This window comes from Corylus avellana, chromosome 7 (genome assembly GCF_965113065.1).
Source record: "Corylus avellana chromosome 7, dhCorAvel1.hap1.2, whole genome shotgun sequence".
Lineage (NCBI taxonomy): Eukaryota > Viridiplantae > Streptophyta > Magnoliopsida > Fagales > Betulaceae > Corylus > Corylus avellana.
Genome location: NC_142496.1, coordinates 11556775 through 11576080, shown reverse-complemented (window position 1 = coordinate 11576080; position 19306 = coordinate 11556775). Strand labels below are relative to the sequence as shown.

The 19306-nt window shown below is 35.9% G+C and overlaps 1 long non-coding RNA gene and 1 pseudogene across 1 annotated transcript; one reads left to right on the top strand and one right to left on the bottom strand.

Annotated features, from left to right (window-relative positions):
• Nucleotides 1–353: 353 nt before the first annotated feature.
• On the top strand, nt 354–2519 carry LOC148584474 (uncharacterized). The gene is made up of 3 exons (XR_015912918.1): nt 354–525; nt 1638–1800; nt 1906–2519. It is a non-coding gene; the product is annotated as an uncharacterized LOC148584474 (long non-coding RNA).
• Nucleotides 2520–5128: 2609 nt separating this feature from the next.
• Nucleotides 5129–6359, bottom strand: LOC132185250 (uncharacterized; annotated as a pseudogene).
• Nucleotides 6360–19306: the final 12947 nt, after the last annotated feature.

Sequence of the window (19306 nt, the reverse complement as noted above, 5' to 3'; positions counted from 1 at the left end):
TGAGTACCAATTAAGTTCTAAATAGGGGAAAATCTACTTTACCCTCTGAAGTTTTAAGAGTTTTTCAATTGAAACCCCAAAGTTTTAAAATTTGCAATGCACCTCCCTAAAGTTATAAAATTTGTCAATTTAAACCTTCTGTTAGTATCTGCCGTCAAAGTGGATGGAAAACGTCTCACGTGCATATCACGTGATCTTTTTTAGCTTGCTCTTCCAAGTTTGCCCTCAATATTGATATCAAAATTACAAGATTGCCCTCAGTGAACATAAAGGCCTTTTTTTTTTTTTTTTTTTTTTTTCTTTTTATAGTAGCTAAGTGGACCCATTTTGCACCTTACCTTATCTTCTTAACTCCAACACACGCACACACCCACGACAGCAAGGAAAAGGGAAACAAGTCGTGCTCCCCAGCTGAAGACGACGCTCAAGTGCAGAACCGAAATCCTCCCAGCCGAAGACGACAGCAACCAAATCGTGGAGCAACCTTAGACATAATCATCTTCCACATACACACGAAACCAGTTGGTATGCCCCAAAATTTCAAAATATAAGACCATCTATTATTTTAGGGTTTTACGTAAAATTGGGGGTTTTGTGAGAATTTTGTTTAGGGTTCTTGTAAATTGGGTTTAGGGGAATATTATATGTCTGCCTATCATATTTCCAGCTGCACATCCAAATGCAACATAATAGTCTTCAATGTCTGCTTTTTGTCATTGTAATTCGAAAGTAGTCTAATAAATATTTGTTGTTATATATTTTTCTTGTGTTTTAATTGTTAATATTGCTATATTCCCTAACGGGTTTGCGTTAATTAATCAACTGAGTTTGATAGAAAAGCATTTGAAAGTAACCTATCATTTTTTTTTAGGGCGGGGGGGGGGGGGGGGGGGGAGCTTTTCGGCCATTTCATGTGAAAAATGGGTTGGAGGGTACATGTTGGGTAAAAAAGGGGGGAGAGAAGACTGTCTTGAAGAGAGACTCTGATGACATAGACATGTATGTGAAGACAATGGACACCAAGACCCTACTAAGCTTCATTGTTCCTTGGAATAGCTTTGGGCTAACTTTGGGTTACACTCACTTTTTCATTTAGGCATTCTAAGTGTATGCGTTGTTTGTGCTTTTTGTGAAGGAAACTCTCTTTTTTCTGGTCCATTAGAAGAAATATATGTTTCCACAACATACCAATTTTCATATGGGATTTGCATGTACTAAAAAAAACAAAAGAAAGAACTAAACTTGAAGTGAAAATAGGGATTATATTTTTCTTGGAGGTTATTGCTGATAGTATTTTTTCGATTTACATTATAGTTTGCAGATTCATTTTATTTAAGTGTATGTCTTAGGTTTTAGAACTGTAATAGTGTAATTTGTAGAAGAATATTTTCCGTGTTAAAAAAATAAAAATAAATTGTATTAATCAAGTAGTAAAACGTAGCTTGGTTTATGCTTGCAAGTAAACAGTTAATCTAAGTACCAATATTATATATTAAACAGATTGGTTCATAATAGATTTGTTGCTTGCATGCATTATTACCCCTTGAGTTTGAGCATATGCATGCATTATGGTTGCTTTCAAATGTGATCGACAATAATGTGCAAGTAAACTAATTATGTATTAGTATATCATGTAGGATGGATACCTCAAATGAAAGTACAAGTTTCTTTGGTTCATCTTAAAGCAATGCTTCATCTGCATTGCAGCGCCTTTGCTTCTGCAAGCGGCCCACAGTTGTCAAAACCGCCAATACTGAGAAAAACTTTGGAAAGAAGTTTGTGAGTTGCGAAAATTGGAAGGCAAGTACTTGATATTTTATGTAATCATGGTATGAACATAAAATGTGCTCTTATTTAATAATCTCTTAGTGGTTGGTGATTGGTAGGTGTAATGTGTTTTTGCAGATTAACCAAGACTGTGGTTTCTTTGAGTGGCTTGATCCAAAGATGTGCTCCTTTGGTAGGAAGGTGGTTCATCGTTTGCATAAAAGGCATGAATATTTGGAGGCTCAAGCCAAACAATGTGAAACATTGGTTGAAGTTGAAGTTGGGAATGTGAGAGCAGAAAATGAAAAAAAAATTGCGCAGCTCAAGGCAGAAACGGAGAGTGAGATATCTCAGTATCGTAAACAAGTAAAGATTGGAGAGATAAAGATGCATGCAATGAAGAAGAATTACCAGACAATAATTGTTTGTTCATGGAGCTTAATAATCTTGGCACTATTCATGTTCTTCTTTGGATACACTTCCAACGGTCACCATGTATGCAAAGTAGGCCGTGTGATGTTGTCTTGAGGTTGGCTGTCATGGTGGGGCTGCTGGATCTTGCTGTGGTTTTTTGTTGTGGTTTTTTGATATGTTCGTAACTAATGCATAGTATGATATAAGTTGTTATTCATGTTGTCATTATGTAGTCCCATGTGAGATTTATTTGAAGACAATAGCCCGATGTGGGATTTATTTTTGTATTGATGACATGGGTTAATTCAAGTCATTCACTTTTGTATAGCCTTATTAGCTTTTTGGATGGACTCATGAACTTCCTAAAAGCAATATATGGAACCTTTCCGCATGCTTACGAGACCAATAGTATGGTTTAGCCTTGTTAATTTAAGGAAAAAAAACTTACAATTTCCTTCTTTGAGTTATCATGTTTGGACTTTATATTGTGCAAAGACCGTGCTTTGTATTATTGTGTTTAAAACGTTCCAAGTGCATAGTACCTAGTATCATTAATAATAGTGTATGGAAAACCTGTATAATTGTACCAAAACTGACAAAGCTGTAAATTTCATGCCTATTTACCTTACACGCACACTACAAATGTTACCTGAAATGAATATTTACATAACCACCAAACACAGCAAAACACACTAATAATGGCACGAGTATTGCAACCTAATTTGCATACCACCAAACATACCAAAACTACAAAGTATATAACCTATCATTTTACAAACCATCCAAAATTTCAAAACCACAAAGTTTCACCTATAATTTTACACACCATCAAACATACCAAAACAACAAATTTACATGTCATTGTACACAAGGGTCGTACATACCAAACATAACCTATCATTTTGCCCACTGCCAAACATTCCAAACGTACAAAGTATATAACCTGTCATTTACACACCACCAAACCAACCAATTTACATTTCATTCTACAAAACCAAACATTCCAAACGTACGAAGTATATAACCTGTCATTTACACACCTACAAAAAAAATCAAACCAACCAATTTACATTTCATTCTACAAAACCAAACATTCCAAACCTACAATCTATATAACTTGTCATTTACACACCACCAAACATACCAAACCTTCCAAGTTTACATGTCATTCTACTAAACCAAACATTCCAAACCTACAAACGATATAACCTGTCATTTACACACCATCAAATATACCAAACCTTCCAAGTTTATATGTCATTCTACAAAATCAAACATTTCAAAAGTACAAAGTTTCAACTATCATTTTACACACAAACTATATAACCTATCATTTTACACACCACCCAACATTCCAAAACTACAAAGTTTCACCTATCATTTTACACACCACCAAACTTACGAAACCAACAAATTTACATGCCATTTTACATAACACCTAACATACGAAAACTACCATTTTGAGTATTTTCAAGTCATTCACATCGCAGACTATGACTTCCAATCTGGATTTGGTCTTTTCTTCTTAGCCTCCATAATTTCTATTCCTTTTTGGACTGTTGTAACAATGCGTTTGCCTTTTCCTTTGTCTAGTGATGAAGAAGCAGTTCCACCACCCCTGACTGTCCCACCCCTAAGTGTACCACCCCTAGCTGCCCCACCCCTGGTGCCAATTGCTACAGTTGCACCACCCCTAGTCAGTGGACCTTTTCTTGCAGGTCTTGAACTTGCACCACCCCTAATTAATGGCCCTCTCCTTCCAACGGCTTCAGTTTCACTTCCATCTTATGTTAGATCAATGTGTATTGGCCCAGTGTTTTTTATGGGAACACTATGGCAAATACCAGCTATCCGATCCGAACGGTGAGTCCTTGTTGCAGGCCCTCCCATTGACATTGTAGGAATTATTAGATCATCTGTTAATTCTCTGATTGATACACCCCATGCTGGAGGTACGATAATGCCTGCACCAAATCCTGCTTCATGCTCTGCAAATGTAGGTGGAGGTGATACTTTTCCTTTATCATTATCAGAAGTGGTAAGTGATACCCTTGCTTCGTCAGCAACCCCAGTAGGCGGTAATTATCTTCTTTCATAACCAAATCCAGGGGGCGGTGTGTGGTCTCGCTCATCAACAAGTTGTGGGATGTTGATTACCTTCCTCTTGGAATGTATACCACCAACACTTGTAGCCGCTTTCCTGTTGGATATGCCCTTCTTCTTTATATGCTAAAAAAGAAGAAGCAAAAACAAAAGAAGCAAAACATTCCGAAAGTTAGTTTAACCGGCACAAACTATGAGGGTACAAAAAACAAACATAAAATAAGGGTATAGTAAACCATAACCTTAAAAACTGTAGATTTTTGTTGTGGACCACATAGTCCACCACCATTTGTCGGCTGACCCCTCTGAATAACAAATAGTGGAAAGGAAAAATATTAATAATTGCATTTGTTGAAAAGTGGAGTATTGTAATACCAATCATTGAAACCCGGTGTACTGAATGGAGAACAATCTTATAAATTGTTCTCCTAACCTTAAAGGAGGCCCCATACCAAGAGAAAATATGCAATAGATGTAAGTCACTCCCAATAAGATGATATTTTAGTACTCAATGTTAGAATTTCCTACAATAATACCATAGCATTGAAAGTAGTACTTTCTCCCCAACCTTTTGTTTGCCTTTGGTCACTTTAGGTGTCCTTGAACCAACCCTTTGTGACTGCACACATAACACCTGATAACAACAAATAAGTGTCACAATATTATCATGTATAAAAGCACACACACTATAAATATTATTAAGCATCTCATTATTAAACATAATAGTTATGTAAACAAATAAACTTACAGATGTTGTACTATCCTGCTGTTGGATGTTTCACTTCTATTCGTTGGACATGACCTTTTATTGTGGCCAACGCCATTACACTTCCCACATTTCATTCTAGCTCCAAATTTTCTCATCCGGTCTGGATTTTTGGGGTCTTTACTCTTATCCAGACCCCTTTTCCTTTGCTTCTTTGGCCTACCAGGAGCAACTCGGCCTATTGGAGGCTCCAATTTATCATGACTCGTTTTGATCCACTGTTCCTCACTAGGCATTGGATATATAATTGGAGCATATGCTTTCTTGTACACTGCTATAGTAAAGCATTCATCAACATAATCCTCTGGATCCCCACAATCATAAAGTATAGCGGCCACTGCATGGGGACATGGAATTCCAGTAAGTTCCCACTGCCTGCAACCACACCTCCTTCTACTGAGGTCTACGACAAATTGTCTATTATCCAAACAAGTAACTTCAAACATTGAATCACCAGCATACTGCGCAATGCAATTCACTGCTTCCAACCCAATTGCTTCCAACTTTGTAGCAATCCTAGGGCATAACTTCCCAATCAATTTCTCTATCCCTTCCCTCTTAGCTTGATATCTTCTCATCAGCTTCTTCCCTATCATCTCCAACATCGTCAATATGGGCTTGTCACGAGCCTTTAAAATGTATGAGTTGAAACACTCATAGATGTTGTTCACTAGTAGGTCGCATTTTGAGCAGTCACTAAACCATGCCCTACACCACCCGCTAGGGTCAACATTACTCAAATACTCATAGGCGTTTGTGTTCATTTTCTTCAACTTTTCCATATGATCATTGAAAGCATATTCTGTGTATGAAGACGCTGCAGCCCATAATTGTTCCTTCAATGCCAACCCTCGATGCCCCCCAAATGTCTCTAAAGTTGGCATATAGATGCCTAACACATATCCTATGATCAGCCATTGGCACAACAACCTCAAAAGCAGGCATAAGACCTTGCAAAAAAAAAAAAAAATTATAAAATGTTACATTTTCTCGAGTCAAACAAAATGCATGAATATTTTATAAAGTGTGACTAAAATGTTACCTTCTGCCGATCTGAAATGAATGTAGGCCTAGCATGCCTAGCATGCCTAGCATAGGTACCAGGATCAGAAATGAGTGTTTCAAGGAACCAAATCCAACTGTCTTTCGTCTCAGCTTCGACAACCGCGAAAGCAATTGGATACATGTTGTTCTCATCTCTTCCAACTGCAGACAGGAGTTGGCCCTTGAATGGTCCTTTTAGGAAGCACCCATCTACCCCTATGAAAGGCCGGCAACCCTCTAGAAAGCCCTTCATCATGGCTGCCAGAAAAACATACAATCTTCTAAATCTTGGAGGCAAGTTTGGGTTTGGTCCGTCTACTTTCATCAGAACACAGCTTCCACTGTTAGTATGCCTCAATGTTTCACAATAGTCCCACAACCTCCGATATTGGCCCTCAAGATTCCCATATAACTTTTGCTTGGCCTTCCTCCTAGCTCTGTACATCATAGTTGGATTGACATCCACACGCCATTTGTCTTTCACTTCATGTTGGATTACTTCCAAAGGCATGTTGGGCTGAACCCTAAACTTGTCAATTAGCTTGTTCGCAATCCAAGTGGAGTTGACTATTGTATTTCTGTATTTCCGACCACAACTGTGCTTAGAGTGTACAGATCTCACCTGAAATGATTCTTCCTCAGGCATCTTCCTTGCATACACTCAATACTTACATTTGGCTTCTCTACATAACGCTACACGCCTCATTGTTTCATTTTTTTAAAAATCTGACATCCTTCCCCCTCTTTAGGTTATACACCCTAACAGCTTCCCTAAACATCTTAATATTTAGGAATTTCATCTGAAGCCGAATGGCTGGATCCCCTAGATTCACAGCATGAAAATCTAATGTGGGTGCAGATACGGCTTCACCATCTTCATCACTAAGGACTGGTGACACAAGAATATCACTCCTACCCATGTCGGAGTTGTCAACATCATCATCATCACCATCATCGTCATCAAATGATTTCTTAAATTTACCCCTACTATTATTCCCTTCATCTTGCTCATCAACAGCAGCCTCTCCCTCATCATTCTCATGATGATCACTTCCATTTTCATCACCCTCTTCTACACCTCTTTCATCCCTATCTTGTTCCACATCCTCACACTCTGCTACATTGGACGTATTGGGTTGTGTTTTTGATGGTCCAGCCCCATCATCAATCCCATCAACATCTATATCAAATAGATCTTCATCATCACTAAGCTTTTCACGCCACCAAGGGTCGTTAAGATCAGCCCTCCCTCCATCCTCATCTTCATGCTCTTCCTCACATTCCTCTTCACCAACTCCACTCTCTCCGAAAGAAACAACAAATAGGTGCACTATGTTATGACCAGTATGGGAGGCAACCATAGATAGCATAGCATGGTCAGATGTAATCAAATGCAACCCATTAGCTAGAGTGTGACTAGGTTGTTGAAAATAAATTAAATCCCCTGAGTTATACCCATAATGTCGACATATGGCTTCCAATTCAAAGTAAGACAATTCATCTGGGTCAACACTTTCTGTATGGACTGCCACATCCCCCCCAACATACTCACATCCAACTGTCCTGTTGAATCTACCCCCATAATGGACCTCGAACACTAATCTTGAATTGGCCATCCTACAAAGTGAAAATAAATATTTTATCAAATTTTGTAATAAAAAAACATCTCAAGAAAAATAAACGAAATTGATACAATCAATTAATTGTAAATTGCAAATGGTAGAATGAAATAGTCATTATCAAATAAAAGTTTTGACAAGTACTTATGAATTATAAACCACCTATCGAATAACTCTAAATCCGGCAATTGGGCGGGTTAAGAAAGGTCCACAATTTGCAGTTGATGGGAATTTGTATCTTGCATCAATAATGACTATAAGCAATGAATTATTTGACTTGGTTTCATATCTCCAACATTATTATACCGTAAGAATGAACACCTTGTCGAAAATAAAACCATCTAACACTTTCCCCTCAAATAATATGATCATTGGAATCACAACATACATCCCTCATCATTCAACGTGATGCTTTAGTCGTTTGGTTGAAGCGGAATAAATAGATTATTCTTTTAGAAATGTTTCATGATTTATGATGATTAAAACATATGTTGTTCGGTTATTATTCTTAATTTAGTTTGTGCTGAACATGTAATCAACCCTTTAGTGTTGACAGATGATATAATTTTTTTGAATATCCCATAGGGCTATTTCAAAAAGAGTGGAATCAAATCACTACTGATCATTAAGAATTATAGTGCAAACATTTTCGCTTCTTTAAACTTTACGCTAATACTTGAAATTTTAAGGTGTCAACATGGTTAATACTTGCTACTGCCATCGTAAATGCATTAATACATTATCATTGTGATCAAATAGAAATTAGAAATTTATATGTTACATTTAAAAATTGTGCCATCAGTTTTTTTTTTCAGTAGCTTGAATGGTATTCATACTTTTTAACCTTTTTTCTTACCTATGAACTTTTATTCATTATTTCAATATATCATTATGAAAATGATAGTTTTTAAATCTAAAGAAATTATTTGGGCAAATTTAATCTAAAACCCTACAGCCACCACTAGTATAATTTTCCTTTTTGGTACTGGGCACAGGGAGGTGGGGGTTACAATAGCAGATGATCTATTGAGCCTTATGAGTCAAAATGTCATGCTAATAGACAACTACTATTAAATAGATTTTATTAAGTATTTGTATCAATCATGAATTTTTCTAATTCATATAATTAACTCACAAGTAACTAGGAGATCATGTTGAAAATAAATAGTAGGTTCCCTCTCATGTCACAGAAAGGTTGTAGACTTCTAAATAAATAGTAGGTTACTAGATACTTATATTTTCTTGATTAGATTGTATTCTTTAGCACACATATTGTTACCTTTTCTACATATACATTTTCCATAATATGCTTCCATTATATTTTCTTTCTAGAAATAGAAGAAGAAGAAGAAAAGGTGAATGAGAAACATAAAATGTTATGGAGAATTCCGTGCACTATGTTATGAATATGAACTCCTTCTTTTTCAGAAGCTAATCAATAGCAGAACAAAGAAAAAGTTGAAGGGGAAACATAAAATGTTTATGGAGAATTCCATATAAACAAATATGAATGATTGAACACCTTCTTTTTCAAGTATTTTATATTAAGGATTTTGGCCCTTTATCCTCACTGGAAGTTTAGATATTTGGTGTTTCATATTTAAGAAGTTCCAATTTGGTTCTTAAATTACTTAAAATATTACAATAGCAGATGATCGATTGAGCCTTATCAGTCAAAATTTCATGATAATAGACAACCTGCTAAATATATTTAAATCTGTCTTTTATGTGCGTTACAACTTTCTTAGTAACTCATTATTTTGTCTCATTTATCTCAAATCAGAAATGACAACTTCAGTTGTAATGAAAAATATCCAAATCTTAATTATGCCAGGAACAAGCCCATAACACAAGCAATACAAAATTTAGCCTCTCTTAATTTTCCCTAACTCATACTACAAAATACACCACTGTTCAACCCTAAACACAATTAATATTTAATCGTTTTCCCTAAACCCTAAACAAATCCATAGCCAAACTCATTTCAAACCATTTAACCAACCTATTAATCTCAATCGACAACAACCCTAAACCCTAAAAATTCCCCCAAATCCCCTAATATTACACAAAACTGCAAACCCTAATTATTCCCCCAATATTACACAAAACTTCATCAGTATCAGCAAATTTAGGGCATACCTTGTAATTTAATGAAATTTATGTAAGAGAGTAGTGTGCTGTCCCTTTTCTCCAAGCACAAGGGGACCACGAACGAATTCACCAACTGTCGTCTTCCTCTTGTCGTGTGCGTGTCGTGTGGGTGGGGTAGAAACACACGGGGACCACGAAAATCGCTTTCGGTACTCACAAGGGGACCACGTTTCTTCTTGTCGTCTTCAGCCGTATGACTTCGGTGTGGTTATTGGAGTGAAAAAGGGGGATAGAGCTGCGTGAGGCCGTGAAGGATGGTGAAAAACGGGTTGACTAAGGTGGAGTGAAAAAAGAAAAAGAAAAGGGCTTTAGGTGTTATTGAGGGCAAACTTGGAACAGCAGGATGAAAAAGATCACATGATATGCATGTGAGACGTTTTCCATCCACTTTGACGGCAGATACTAACAGAAGGTTTAAATTGACAAATTTTGTAACTTTAGGGGGGTACATTGCAAATTTTGAAACTTTGGGATTCAAATTAAAAAACCCCTGAAACTTCCGCCGGGGGGGGGGGGTAAAGTGGATTTTCCCCTTCTAAATAAGTGGAATTGTCATATATTTTAATAAAAAAAATATTGGAGAAAGTCCAAATACCCCCCTCAAACTACCAAAAATTGTCAATGTTCCCCCCAATAACGAAACTACCCTTAGTAAAATTAAAACAAAACATACCAAAACTTCTAGAAAAAAACTAAAAAAAAAAAAAAATAAAAAAAATCTAAAGGGTGGCAAATTTAAAATTTAAAATTTAAAAAATTTGATTTTTTTTTTTCTGTTATAAAAAATGAAAATTTTTGTTTTTGTTTTATAACTTTTTAAAATAAAAATTTCTGTTTTAAAAAAATTAACAATTTTTCGCTTAAGAAAATGAAAATTTTCGTTTTCAAAAACAAAATTTTAAAAAATAAATAAAAATTTTGGTTTAAAAAATAATTTTTGAATTTATAGGGGTATTTTTGTCTTATTGAGAAATATATAAGAGCATTTTTATCTTTTTGCTAGCCTTAGGGAGAACATTGACAATTTTTTGGTAATTTGAGAGAAACATTGTCATAATTAAAAGTTTGAGAGAAATATTGTCAATTGGGTGATAGGGGTATGTCGACTGACTCAACTTTACACAAAAATGTTTGTTCTATTCAGACCGTCACAGTACAATCCGAATTTGCTAAATTTATAAAGCTCCTAGTAGTTCATACAAGTGGGATCCTATATATATATATAAACAAAAAAAAAAAAAACAAAACAAAACTTAAGAAGAAAGTTGGGATTCAGATCTCGTCCAATTACTCAAAATATGTGATTCTCATGTTACGAAATTGTGACTGTTCATTAAATCCGATGGTCTATACAAATGCTAGCTACTTTTGTATAACCGAGGCAGTAAATTTTGATTTTAACAACAGGCCAGCTGTTTTCAATTACCATTTCATTTTCCCTCAAAAAAAAAAAAAAAAAACAAAAGCTTCTTCTTCTTCACACCAGAAAAAGCTTCGTTATGATTAGCATTGGATTTGAAGTGAGTTGGGTTGATTTTTTTTAGGTTTTATTTTTGTAACATTCCATGAAAATTAATTAACTGATAATTGATCTCATAGTTCGCCTCCCAGCCTTGTCCCTTACGGAACAAGACTTGGGGATCATAACCTCTCTTAAACGAGAAAATACAGTGGAAGACTTTCAACCACAGGAATAGAAAAGCAATAACAAAATACTATATTCATAACAACAGAGTAACGGGAAAGCATTATAACATAAATAAATCTCCAAATGTGCTAGTCAAAGACCGATCATCAAATATTACAAACCACAAGTAATTGTTTGAACATATGATAACAAAATCAACGCCTAAGTTTAAGTAGTGCTAGCATGATAAAAATCTCTATCATCTCTGCCTGTGGAGTTCCTCCATCATCCCACATGGACTTGAGCCAAATCGGGTCCATATCTTCAAAAATGACTTGGATCAGGTCTTGGGCCACCGCCATTATGTCGTTCGTAGGCATCTTCCTCTATGCTAGCTAAATCGCACAATTATATACGATGGAAAGGGAAAAATAAAGGGGTAAGTCTAAAGACTTAGTGAGTAAAAATGCATATAGTACTTATGTCATTTAGTGATGAACTCCATTTGGTAAAGTATGCAGCATTTTGAGTATGACAGTTACCCATTAATGCAGTATAGGTATCGTACATGGTATCATCATGTGAATCAATGATAGTTTAACTGTATGGTCTATGATGAGTGTTAAATGTTGTATATTTGAGCTTCTTAATTTGCATATGTTAATTCCTTAGCATTGTTATTTGTTTGATATTGTTTTGTTTTTGTGTTTTCAAGTTCCGAAGAAAAAATGCAACTAATTCCATTAATTATGGGGCTTAAGACACTTTGGGAAGCATTGTCAACAAAGTTGGATTGAGCTCAACATGTCTAAGGGGTTCGAGCACACATGGTGAAAGCACCCGTCCAGACAGTGGAAAGTTCCGTCCGGACGGAGGTGTGCTCGAGCGCACCTAGTGTGTGATCAAGCGCACTCGGGTGAAGTACCCGTTCGGATGGTGAAAAGTCCCGTCTAGATGGACCACTTATCAGTCCTAGCTACTTTTATTAGGTTAAAAACCTAGAACAAGCCCTATAAATCGATGAGACATAAAAGAAAATTCTAGAGGCCGCTAAGTACGAAATTTCAGAGTAAAGAGAATAAAGTTTAGGGCTTTCTTAGCCTTTGGTGCTCTCAATTTTGGAGTTTTCAATTTATAAGCTTCTCAAAATCTCCATGGATTCAATTACTCTTGTATTATTTTTCACTTCCATGAGAGGCTAAACTCTCAACTAAGGTTGAGGATGAAGCCTCACTTATGATTAGCAACAATATTTTCATGTGATGTAATATTTTCCAATTAAATGAGTTTGATTTTCTAATTGTTCTCTTTCAATTCAATTAGGTGAAGACATTCATTTAATTGATTGCTTGGGTTTTCTTTGTAAAAAAAAAAAATTGGATATCCCTTGTAATTTATTTTACGGATACATTTGATGATTTGATTTAAATTAGATATCTTTTGTGATTTGTGCATGAATGGATACATTGGATGGTTTTAATAAATTCTTTGAAGCAAAGTAGAGCATACATACATATGCTTTTGGAAATATTATTGGTCATGAGAATATGTTGATATGATTTTGTGAGTGCAAATTCCGAAACCTTAGTGCTTCACCACTTGATCATTGTCACTTTATTAGTCTATGCTTTTGATTTTATATTCACAAAAAAAAAAAAAATCACTCATCTTTTGAAACTAGGTTAAGATTTAATTGGTTTAGGTATATTTTGTTTTCATCAACACAATTCCCTATGGGTTCGACGTCACACTTCCAACACTATATTGCAAAACGATTCGTGCACTTGTGAGTACAATAAAATTTCACAACAAGCTGGTGCCGTTGCTAGGGAATTGATTGATTTTTGAAAACAATTTATGTCTAAATTGGTTTTATCTTTCTACTAGTTATAGCTAGGATTTTTAAATGTTGCAATTTGATTATATTTTATTTCTATGCACTTATAATTTTTTTATTTTTTTTATTTACCTTTTTCTTTTTACTGTTTTGCAACTTCTGACCGCATCACTCTCTGCACAACAACACAAGTGCGATCGAGCGCACACCTGGTACGCTCGAGCGCACTCACGGCCAAAGCAGCAGCACTAACGGATCAGAGCACGTGGCTCGATCCCACCAAGCTTGCACTCGAGCGCACCAACGCAAAGGGCAGCACTTGCTGTAGATCAATAGCTGAAAATTTTGCCAATTTTTTTTTTTTGGTCATTTTTTGTGAGTTTTTAGTTTTTGTTTGAATTTATTTTTCTTGTGATTTTGTTTATTTTTGTGATACTTGAGTTTGATAGTTTAATTTCTTTTGCATGCTTGGTCATAAATTTTTAAAGGGAAAATTACAGTTTACCCCCCCAAAGTTGACAGCGTTTTTCAATTCGAATATCAAAGTTTCAATTTTTGCAATCCACCCTCCCAAAGTTCCAAATTTTTGCAATTTGACCAATTGTATCCAAAACTTCCCATATTGTCCCTAATTTTTATTTTTTTTATTTTTTATAAAAACTTTTTTTTAAAAAATCGGGGTGGCTCCTTTGGCCATCTGACCATTTTTGCACCCCCAAATTTGTTTGTTTTTTTTTTCCTTAAAAAAAAAAAGAAAAAAAATCAGGGTAGTATGAGAATTTTGGGATAATATTGGCCGAATTGAAAAAAATTAGAACTTTGTGGGGGTGAATTGCAAAAATTGAAACTTTGATATTCGAATTGAAAAATGCTGTCAACTTTGGGGGGATAAACTGTAATTTTTCCATCTTTAAACCTAGAGCTAATACCCTAAGATTCCGAGATTGAAAGAACAGCTAGAGAGAATCTAAGAACACCTGCTGATTTAGAAAATTCTGCTGAGTTAGAAAATTCTGTTGAGATGGGAGATTGGCCTGAGAATCTAGATGAAGCTAGGACCCTTAGAGAGTTGTTCACACCCATCGTTACCAACCCTCCATCATGCATAGTGTTGCCTACAACCGATGCTACTCACTTTGACTTGAAATCCCATGTGATTCAACTCCTTCCCTCCTTCCATGGTTTAGGAATGAGAATCTGTACAATCATGTGAATACCTTCCTAGATATTTGTTCGACTTTTATGTAACACCCCGGTCTCATATTAGGAAGATGAAAAGAAGCCTACATAGAGTGGATAGTTTATAAAGATAGTCATGGGTGCTAAGTCCCTCATTGCTTAGTTACTAGGTGAAACTAGGCTTTATAATAAATACTAGGAAAGCTCTAAATTGACTAGTCATTTTGGGGTGATAGCCCAGATGTGGCTAGTGCTTTTTCCTAGGTCGTTACAAGTGGTATCAGAGCCACCTAATAACACCAGGTCATGTGGTACTGGAACACTGCATGAGGTGGACCTGATGAGGTCGTCAAGAATTTAAGAGGAAAAGTTTGCAACACCCCGGTCCCATATTGGGAAGATGAGAAGAAGCCCACATAGAGTGGGTCGTTTATAAAGATAGTCATGGATATTAAGTCCCACATTGCCTAGTTACTAGGTGAAACTAGGCTTTATAATGAATTTTAGGAAAGTTCCAAATTGACTAGTCCTTTTGGGATGAGAATGTAGATGTGGCTAGCGCTTTTCCCTGAATCGTTACATTTAGGTCTCAAAACTTCTCTAAGGAGTCGATACGTCTAAGGCTGTTTCCTTTTTCCCTACATGATAGGGCAAAAGCTTGGTTGAACTCCAACATGCTCGGATCCATCACTTCTCGGGAAACCCTGGTTAGCAAATTCTTGAATAAATTATTCCCGATGTCCAAGGTCAATGAATTCTGTTGGGAGATTAGTGGTGTCACACAAGAAGAGGAGAAAAATTCTATGAAAGCCGAGAGAGGTTTAAAGAACTGATTTTGAAATGCCTACCCCCACGGATTTGAGACTTGGAGGCTCATTCAATTTTTCTATAACGGTTTGACTCAACCTAACTGTAACATGATTGAGTCCATGAATGGTGGAAGTTTCTTAAGTCTTACAGGGGACGAAGTGTATATATCTTGGGATAAAATGTTCGACAAATCACAACAATGGAATTTTTCAAGTCATCGAGATAAGTCTCCTTGTGCCCCCAAGAAGAGAGGCCTCTATGAGGTGAAGAAAGAGACTGCTTTAGAATGGAAAATCGAGGCCCTTACTTGTAAAGTTGACGCTCTCCCTGTGAGCAAATGAGTGAATTTGGCAAATGCTCACCAAGTTGAAGGATGTTCATTATGTGCTAGCACTATGCACTTGGCCCATAATTGCCCATTTTTAGCATCATTTGCTGAGTCCAATGGAACAAGTTAATGCCTTCAATGGCTGTAGGAAACCAACTAGTGGACCTTTTGCTGAGACTTATAATCTAGGGTGGCAGAATCACCCCAATTTCTCTTGGAGGCAAAATCAACCACTGAATCAAGGAGGAACTACAAATCAAGCTCAGAATCAATACCCTCCAAGATTTCCTCCATAAGCTCAAAATTAATTCCGCTCATCTCACCAAGCCCAACCTCCTACTTTCCAATCCACTACTCAAGTGCCACATCCACAATTATCATTGGAAGACACTCAAAGCGTTCATGCGGTCATCTAATCAGGTCATACATTCAAATAGCTAGTCCATACATGAGCTTAAGAATCACACCCAGTTCAACACTCAAGCTATTGCCAAGATGAAAGGGCAAATTGGTCAGTTAGCAAATCACTTGGGGGAGAGAGAAAGAGGAAAGTTCCCAAGTCAATGTGTGCCCAACCCGAAAGGGCAATTTGTTGTTGGAAGTTCCTCTGCCCATACTCATGGACAGAAGCATGTGTAAGCTATTGTGACTTTGAGGTCAGGAAAACAAGTGAATAATCAAGTGCTTATGCCCTAAGAGACCCCTGAGGTATCAAAAGAGGATGAAAACCATAACAAGCCTACAAGAGATTCTGAACTAAGCACAGTCATTCCTATTGTTGATGATCACCCTAGGAATTTTGTCCCTAAAGCTCCTTTTCCAAAGAGACTGATGGCCCCCAAGAAAGGAGCAAAGTTTGAAGACATTTTGGAGGTATTTAAACAAGTTTAGATCAACATCCCATTCTTAGATGCAATCCAACAAGTGTCTTCTTATGATAAGTTTTTGAAGGATTTGGTCACTATCAAGAGAAGGACAAATGTCCCTAAGAAAAAGTCCTGGGTTTAATAAGAGTAACAACAGAAATTCACACCAGGTTCTTGGGTTAATCAACATGGAAAACTGGGAGTATACACCCATGCCGTAGGTTCCGTGTATTTGTCGATTTCCATAGATTTATGCTTTCTTAAATAACAACTTAATATACACCCATGCTAAATCCTTTAAGAAAGAAAAGAGTTAAGAGTATACACATATGCCTAACTCATTGTTTAGAGAAATCTATAGCTTAAGGAGTATACACTCATGCCCTTAGGTTGGCAGACATTAAATATACCGGTATGATTGGCGCATTGGCATATTGTTGTCTTAATTAGTCTGATTAGTGGTGAATATCAAAACCCTAATCCTTTCTAGTTTTAGTTTATCTTTGATTTTATTTCTTTATTTTAAATTCAAACGTGACAATTGAATTTTATATGTTTAATTACAAAATTACTTTTAAACATAATTTACCAATCCTCGTGGGAATGATCTTGTATTTGCCTGCTATACTATCCTTTGATCTTGTGCACTTGCGAGTAAAACGTACGAAGTATTTGCCTATTAATTTAGGTGGGTATTTGGCATAACAGCTAGATTATATCAATAGACAATATATTATGTTTTTAAGATGTTTATGACTATTTTTATTGTAAGGGGTTATTTTTTGTTGTTGTTGGTTTGTATACATGTAAGAAAATCCTATGAGGTATGGCCTTTATGCCACATTTATTTACAATTATATTTATTATAATTTCGGTTACGATTATATTCATTATAATTTCGGTTACGATATTCAAGTAATTTATTATAGCAAAAGATGTTATGAAATTTATTTTATTGAGTGATTTTGCTCCTTGATGGGAGGAACAAAATCAATAACAATTAAGAACAAAGGTCCCTGACCTACCTATAAAAAGCCCTGTGTATTCCATCAATTTACACGGTATTTGTAGCGCTCCAGAATTTTCAAAAGCTATTTAAATAGATTATTTCATGATGTTATTTTAATATCCATTGTAGCCAAGGATTTTAATTCTTGGGAAATTTATGGTGTTACAGAGAGTGGTAATTAAAGAATGGCAATTGGTGAAATAATATGATAGTAAATGGTAGGAAGAATTGTATGGGTAGGTAGAATAGTCAATGGTAGGTATAAGAAGGGTAGAATTTTGAATAAGAAGGTAGAGTCAATGGTAGGTATAAGAAGGGTAGAATTTTAAATAAGAATGTAGAATAGTCAATTGTAGGTATACTAAGTGGATAGGTAGAATAGTAAAATGAGGGTATAATTGTAAATTGAAGGTAGAATAGTATTTGATTTTCTCCTATAAATAGAGTTCTTCTCCTTCACAATTTCACAACTCCTATCCCTTCTCTTGGACATATTCTTCCTTCTTCCGCTTTTTACTCGGTCTTTCTTCTTTCTAAGAGTGTTTACTCAGAACAGAGAGAGAAAGGGCGAGACAAAGTGCTACAAGAAAGAAAGAACACAAGAGATAGCAGACTTTAGAAATTAGTTTCAAAAGATATACTAATGGTGTTAGTCAGATTGGAGCAATTAGATTCCTTTTTACCACTTTTAGCTTCAGTCTAGAGGTAAGTAAATTCACTACCACTTCTAAAGTTACTTCATGTCATGCTATTTATTCATTCTTGTATCAAACTGTAAATGATTATTTTATTTACGTATTATGAAGTTATGTTGCATGCATGAAGGATTTCTAAAAGAATTATCTAGAAAGTTTCTATTTATTTAAACGCTTTCTAAGTACAACAAATTTATAATTGAAAAGGTTTCTATTTTGAAAAAAGAAAGTTGAGAAATGATGATGATTATAAGAAAGAAAAATGATGATAAACCCTCCTATATGTTGCCCTAAGATGCATCAAAAGAAGTACAAAGAAAAGTACAAGAGATGAGATAAATGTTTATGAAATAAGGGCACATATATGGAGGAGAGTATTTTTGGCCCTAAGATAAGTAAGAATGAGAGGAGTTCGGTACCGATACTCGGATGGAGGCGAAACCACTGAAGGAGGCTATGCCAGAAGGTGATATTTCATCAACAAACCGTTGAGTGCACCAAGAAAATAGTTAATTGACGGTCGGGTATGGCTAAGGCCACAGTTCAGTGCCATGGTCACACGGACCCGCAACCCTCGTACACAGGGGTAATAGACGTAATGATGAGAATCAACAAGCACCATTAAAGGATCCATTGCATGTTCCAGTTGGGCCTATTACTAGAGCAAGATCCATGAAGATCAAAGAAGCACTTAATGAGCTAATTTAAGAGATTTTGGCTGATTCTAAAATGGGGCATTCCAAGCTTGGCCCAAAGGGAGATGAAGGCATAATAAATTTGATCCAAGCTATTGATGGAGCTGATTGCGCATAATTTCCTTAGCAATGACATGGATTAATGGTTGACTATAGCTGATTGACATTTCAATTATATACCAATTAATTGGATGGTTGACTTGCCAAATTACATGCCAATTAATTGGTTGATTGACTTACCTATTAAAAAGACCTTCCTTAGGCATGATTTAATTGTCAATCTCAGTCTATTTTTGGCATGGAGGAGCTACTGATTTCAGACCAAATCAACCTTAATTTTAGGCTTCTATTAGTTAGTCCTTTTTTACTTTATTCACTTTCCAATGTTGGAACCAA